The sequence below is a fragment of the Fistularia commersonii genome, unplaced genomic scaffold, assembly GCF_037954325.1.
Source record: "Fistularia commersonii isolate RoL2024-O1a breed Wild unplaced genomic scaffold, RoL_Fcom_v1.0 HiC_scaffold_53, whole genome shotgun sequence".
Taxonomy (NCBI): Eukaryota; Metazoa; Chordata; class Actinopteri; order Syngnathiformes; family Fistulariidae; genus Fistularia; species Fistularia commersonii.
This window is the reverse complement of record NW_028234011.1, coordinates 154,937-162,500: the sequence shown is the minus strand read 5'-3', so window position 1 is coordinate 162,500 and position 7,564 is coordinate 154,937.

Genomic DNA, 7,564 nt, shown 5'->3' with positions numbered 1-7,564 from the left:
TTTGGTTTTTGGATTTTTCCATAAGTTTTCAGGATTTTTTTTTTTTTTTAATTATTCAAAATCGTTTATGAAGAAATTAAAATTTGGGGAACATAGCTGCATTCTGTTTTTGTGAACGAAGAACTTGGCCAGGCCAGGAGATCTGTGAGTTACCCCTCAATACCGGCTGGGTCTTTTACGGAGGAATAATATGTGTGGCACGTCTCTTGCTTTGCAGAACTGGAAGAAGTTAAGTTTATTATGCTAGACAAAAAAAGACATTGAAAGGAAATAATTAAATAAATAGATAGACAAATGAAATTAAAAACGAAAAAAAAAAATAGGAGAAACATTACTTCCGCTCCTCCAATCCTCTGTTTCTCAGCTCCACCGCTCCTCCGCTATTGGCCCTGGTACCCCCGATCCTCCGAACTCAGGCGAATTGCGTGACGTGCTTCTGCTATTCTCCGCTCGTCCGCTTTTCCGCTTTGGGGCTTGGAACCCCTGAACCGCTGGACATAAGCGAATCACGGGCAGGATTTCTGCCCTCCTCCGCTCCTCCACTCATCCGGTACAGGCCCTGGTACTCCATGTCCGCGACCCCCTCCACCTTAACAAACTGTCACAAACACACACACACACACATATACACACGCACACAAACACACTTACACACACCTTAACTCATCATAGCTGTGCTAATAGCATTAGCCAAAACACATCCACAAGCACACAAACATGATCTCATCCACTCATTCACATGTGTGTGCCCAGAGGTCCGGGAGCTCCATGTTGTAAATGGGCGGTACTTTTACCTACTACGCTACTGCTACTGGCGCTACTGCTATATCAGTGTGTTACGTCTGTGTGTTTTTGCGTCTTAACAAAGGAAGAAGAACGTTCCGTGTTTTTTTCTTTCATGCTGCCTGCAATAAAGTTTGTTCTTAAAATACAATAGGTTATGGGCCCAGAGTGTCTCTAAAAGGCTGGATTACACTGAATATTGTGTGATAGTGAACAGTATTGTGGGAACTCACAATGGAGGACAAGCTGTTTATCGACAAGCTGAGCGGACCGGAGAATTGGGCAACGTGGAAGTTTCAAATGGAACATCTGCTAAAGGCTAAAGGACTGTGGCGAATGCTAACAGAGGAAGACACATTAGCCCCAGATGCTAACGCAGCAGCACAGGGTGAGTTCACGAAACAGAGAGAGAAAGCGTTCTCTGTGTTAGTGCTCAATGTAAGTTCATCCCTGTTGTACCTGATTACAAACTGTAAGACTCCCAAAGAAGTGTGGACTACACTGAAAGATATTTTTGAAAGAGACACGCTGGCAAATAAACTATTTCTGAAGAAGAAATATTTCAGGTGCGAAATGAAGGAAGGAGATGGTTTGACTGAGCACCTCAAACAAATGAAAGAACTGACTGACCAGTTATCAGCAATAGGAGCTGTAATTGAAGAGGAAGACCAAATTGTAACATTGTTGGGAAGTTTACCACCAAGTTACGCTACAGTTGTCACTGCACTGGAAACAAAGATTAACCCTAACCCTAACCCAAGCAAGAAAAACAAATCAAAAAAGAAAATCCACAAAGCTAAAAATGTGGTGTGTGAGGATGAGGATGGTTCATCTGAAAGTGCCTTTGTAGCTAGAAGGGAAAGCTCAGAAAAACCACATCAGTTTGAGTGGTTAATTGATTCTGGAGCATCAAAGCACATGACATGCGAGCAAGGAATTCTTAAGGAATACCAGCAGTTCTCAAAAGAACAGTCAGTGAAGCTCGGTGACGGCAGGGTGGTTGATGCCCTGGGAATTGGAAATGTCAACATGACAATGACCTTCAAGTCAAGCAAGGTAAAAAATGCTACGATGTATGATGTGCTGTATGTTCCAAAACTTTCTGGGAATTTATTCTCAGTGGGAGCTGCCACCAAAAAGGGAACTACGGTTCAGTTTAAGAGGTCCTGCTGCTACATTCGTGGAAAAGATGGAACTCTTAAAGGAATGGGAACACGAAGAGCTGATGGACTATATCAGCTAGATGTGAAAGGAAATGAATCAGTCACTCACAGTGCATCAGTAGCTGCTATCTTGTGGCACCGGCGCCTCGGTCACACTACCAAGCTGAAGGAACTAAAAGGTCTGGTGAACGGAGTGGACTTCTCTGCAGACAAAGAAGTACCCTTCTGTGAAGGATGTGTGGAGGGCAAGCTGGCTAAAAAGCCATTCAAGTCGATTGGAGAAATACGTTCCGAGCGCAAGATGCAGTTAATTCATCGTGATGTCTGTGGTCCCATGCAAACTGAATCTATAAGTGGATCCAAATATTTTGTGACTTTCACAGACGATTACTCAAGATGCTCCAAGGTATACTTCATGAAACAGAAGAATGAAGTGCTGTGTAAATTCAAGGAATTTGAGAAGACATTCACAAATGAGTGTGGACTAAGCATCCAGAGGCTGAGAACAGACAATGGTGGTGAGTACACCTCAAGGGAGTTTCAAGAATATTTGAAGGTTCAAGGCATCCACCATGAAATGACTGGACCTCACTCACCACAGCAAAACGGAGTTGCTGAAAGAAAAAATAGAACACTCGTTGAAGCAGCAAGGAGCATGTTGTCTCATGCTAAGTTACCAAAGATGTTCTGGGCAGAGGCTGTTGCCACAGCAGCTTACATACAGAACAGGCTGCCTACTTCTGTCCCGAAGGGAGAGACACCGTACCAGAGATGGTGTGGGAAAAAACCTAATGTGGGTCACATGAAGGTGTTTGGCTGTATTGCCTATGCACTTGTCCCAGATGAAGAGAGAAAGAAGCTGGACAAAAAGACTGTGAAGCCGCGCTTCGTGGGATATGCAAACAATGCCAGAGGCTATCGCCTGTACGATGAAGAGAAGAGGAGGATTCTGATCCGTCGAGATGTCGTCTTTGATGAATCCAACTTTAACTTGAAGCAGGAACCGAAAGTACACTGCACAGACACCGAGATAACTATGAAAATAGATGAGAGTGAAACAAAACATGACGAAGTCACTGTTGAGAGCACTGTCAGAAAAAATGACAGAATCAGAAAGCCTCCAATAAGATTTGGATATGATGAGTTTGCTGATGTAGTGACTGTTGATCATTATGCAAACATGTGTTGCGTGACAGAGCCACTCTCACTAAAAGAGGCAATGGAGAGTCCTCATGCAAAAGACTGGCAGGAGGCAGCTGACTTGGAATATGAGTCACTGCTGGAAAACGAGACATGGGACTTAGTCGACTTGCCAAGAGACAGAAAGGCAGTAGGATCCAGATGGGTGTTCAAAGTCAAGCATCGCAGTGATGGAAGAGTGGAACGATACAAGTGTAGACTCGTTGCACAGGGCTACACACAGTTGTATGGCGCTGACTATGATGAAACGTTTTCACCAGTGGTACGATTTAGCTCTATTCGTACATTACTGTCCTTTGCTGTTCAAAAGGGTCTACATGTCCACCAGATGGATGTTGTAACTGCATTCCTCAATGGACACCTGGAAGAAGAAATATACATGGAGCAACCTGAGGGCTTCATCAAAACAGGGCAGGAACATCTGGTATGCAAACTAAAAAAATCAATCTATGGACTGAGACAGTCTCCTCGCTGTTGGAACAAGGCTTTTACGGAGTTCATGATGGAAATTGGATTCAAACAGAGCACATCAGACCCCTGCGTGTTTGTGAGATCAAGACAAGAGCTTGAAATACTAGCAGTTTACGCGGATGATTTGATCCTGATTACAGAGTCCACTGAGAGCATGGACGAGCTCAAAGCAGCTCTCAAGGAGTGCTACAAGATGAAAGACATGGGTGAGCTGTCCTACATCCCAGGCATCTCTGTCATCCAAGATAAAGAAAAGAATCGTATCATTCTTCAGCAGAAGCATTACATTGAAGCCATACTTCGGAAGTATGGAATGGATAATGCAAATCCTGTGGCAACTCCTGCAGATGCCAACGTCAGGCTAAAAAGGAGTGATGGTGTCAGTATGTCAGTGCACCAGCATACCTATCAGTCAATGGTTGGAAGTCTGCTGTATGCTGCCATGGCGACAAGACCGGACATAGCTCAAGCTGTGAGTGCTGTGTCGAAGTTCAATGCAAATCCAGATGCTTCACATCTGACTGCTGTAAAGAGGATACTTCGATACTTGAAAGGGACATTAAATCTTGCTCTGAAATATGAGAGGTCAGACTCCGGAGCTTTAATCGGATACTCGGATGCTGACCGGGCTGGAGATCAAGATGATCGCCGGTCAACAACAGGCGACATCTTCCTTCTGAGTGGAGGAGCAGTAAGCTGGCTCAGCAAGAAACAATCAACAGTAGCACTTTCAACAGCAGAAGCTGAATACATCTCACTCAGTCAAGCAGCTCAAGAAGGAATCTGGCTGAAACGACTGCTGTGTGATCTCGGTGTAGAGTCTGTGTCCACAGTGATCCTTGAAGATAACCAAGGAGCCATCGCAATTGCAAAGAATCCTGTAAATCACTCCAGGACCAAACACATAGACATTCGCTACCACTATATCCGTGAATGTGTGCAGAATGGACAAATTGAACTGCAATATTGTCCAACAAATGATATGAAAGCGGATATCTTTACCAAGCCACTCGGTAGACAGAGATTTGAATATCTCAGGGGCGAGATCGGACTCTTTTTTGTTTAAAAATGCTTGACAGGTGTACGAAGAACGCTGCCGAGTCAAAGCGATTTCTAAAAAATGTGAAAAAGAGTTCCAGTATAACCAATGTGATAGGAATACTGTCTTAAAAATGGGGTGTTAAACAAGTTTACAGTTTTTGTTGTCGTGGAAGAACACAGCTTTGAAATATTATTTTCTCAGGACTTGGTGCTATTGGTAAAAGTAAGTGGGAGTGTTGTAAATGGGCGGTACTTTTACCTATAGGTGGCGCTACTGCTATATCAGTGTGTGACGTCTGCGTGTTTTTGCGTCTTAACAAAGGAAGAAGAACGTTCCGTGTTTTTTTCTTTCATGCTGCCTGCAATAAAGTTCGTTCTTAAAATACAATACTCCAGTCATACGTCCGGGGAATCCATGTCCGCAGAAGGCTCCCATTGGCCGGTCTAAGGGGTCCTGCTGCCTCAAAGATTCCCCGCCTTTGAAAAGAGAAACATTACCTCCGCTTCTCAGCTCAACCGCTCCTCCGCCATGCGCCCTGGTACTCCCGATCCTCGGAGCTCAGGCGACTTGCGTGACGTTCTTCTGCTCTCCTCCCCTCCTCCGCTTCCCCGCTCCTCCCCTCCTCCGCTATTGGCCCTGGTACTCCCGCCCTGGAAGCCCGAACCGCTGGACATATGCGAATCACGGTCCGGGCTTCCGCCCTCCTCTGCTCTTCCGCTCCTCCGCTCCTCCCCTCCTCCGCTATTGGCCCTGGTACTCCCGATCCTGCGAACTCGGGCGAATTGTGTGACGTCCTTCTGCTCTCCTCCCCTCCTTCGCTTCTCCGCTCCTCCGCTTTTCCGCTTTGGGCCCTGGAACCCCGAAACGCTGGACATAAGCGAATCACGGTCCAGGCTTCTGCCCTCCTCCGCTTCTCAAGTCCTCCGCTCCTCCGTATTTGGCCCTGGTAATCCCGATCCTCCGAACTCAGGCGAATTTCGTGACGTGCTTCTGCTCTCCTCCGCTCCTACGCTTTACCGCTTTGGACCCCAGAACCCCCAAACCGCTGGACATAAGCGAATCACGATCCGGGCTTCTTCCCTCCTCCGCTCCTCCGCTTTGGGCCCTGGAACCCTCAAACCGCTGGACATAAGCGGATCACGGGCAGGGCTTCTGCCCTCCTCCGCTCCACAACTCATCCGGTACAGGCCCTGGTACTCCATGTCCGCGACCCCCTCCACCTAAACAAGCTGTCACGCACACATACACATACACACACACACACACACACACACACACACACACACACACACACATAAACACGCACACTCACAGACTTTAACTCATCATAGCTGTGCTAATAGCATTAGCACATCCACAAGCACACAAACATTATCTCATCCACTCATTCACATGTGTTTGCCCTGAGGTCCGGGAACTCCAGTCATACGTCCGGGGGATCCATGTCCGGGGAAGGCTCCCATTGGCCGGTCTAAGGGGTCCTGCTGCCTCAAATCTTCCCCGCCTTTGAAAAGAGAAACATAACGTCCGCTCCTCCAATCCTCCGCTTCTCAGCTCCTCTGCTCCTCCGCTATGGGCCCTGGTACTCCCGATCCTCCGAGCTCAGGCGAATTGCGTGACGTGCTTCTGCTCTCCCCCCCTCCTCCGCTTCTCCGTCCCTCCGCTTTACTGCTTTTGGCCCTGGAACCCCCGAACCGCTGGACATAAGCGAATCACGGTCCAGGCTTCTGCCCTCCTCCGCTCCTCAGCTCATCCGGTACAGTGCCTGGTACTCCATGTCCGCGACCCCCTCCACCTAAACAAACTGTCACGCACACATTCACACGCACACACACGCACACACACACACACACACACACACACACACACGCACACATACACACGCACACACACACACACACACACACACACACACACACCTGAACTCATCATAGCTGTGCTAATAGCATTGGCCAAAACGTATCCACAACCAAACAAACATTAGCTCATCCACTCATTCACATATGTGTGTGCCTAGAGGTGCGGGAGCTCCAGTCATACGTCCGGGTGATCTATGTCCGGAGAAGGCTCACATTGGCCGGTCTAAGGGGTTCTTCTGCCCCCAAGCTTCCCCGCCTCTGAGAGGAGAAACATTACCTCCGCTCCTCCGCTTCTCAGCTCATCCGCTCGAGGCCCCGGTACTCCCTGTCCGCGACCCCCCCCCACCTAAACAAATTCACACTCACACACACGCACACACACACACACACAGACACACACACACACACACACACACACAAACACACCTTAACTCATCATAGCTGTGCTAATAGCATTAGCCGAAACGCATCCACAACCAAACTGTTGCGTTTAAGTTCGCAGCTTCTTCGTTTTCCATGTTTCGGAAGGAATTCACAAGTTTGCCTTGTTTGAATCGTCTTTTATTTTCTTCTTCACAGCTCCGGGAATCAACATCGGTTAGCCATGGGACATGTACAGTACAGAGTGAGGGAAAAATTCCCGCCAGCACCGCTATACCAAAAAAAAAACACTGACGTAGAAGTTAACGTCAAGTTAGCTGAACAGTCGCGAAAAACTAAAACAAGTCCCAAACCTTGTCATAAAGTGCCATGCATTTCCTGAGAGTAGATACAAATACAACATATGTATACTAGAATGTAAACTCAAATAAAACTAATGAGATCACCTATCTCAACACCCCCTCTTGATCTCAACATCCAAAAAAAAACTTTGGACATTTTAATTTCCAAAGAACCACTTTTTGAATTTTTCTATTTTTACCTTTGTCATGAGTTTTGTCGAGATGTCTGCCAACATGTCCTCTGATGGACAATAGATAAGATTTATTTAACCCTCACTGAGTGCTTCACGAATGAAATGATATTTTACATCAATGTGTTTTGAC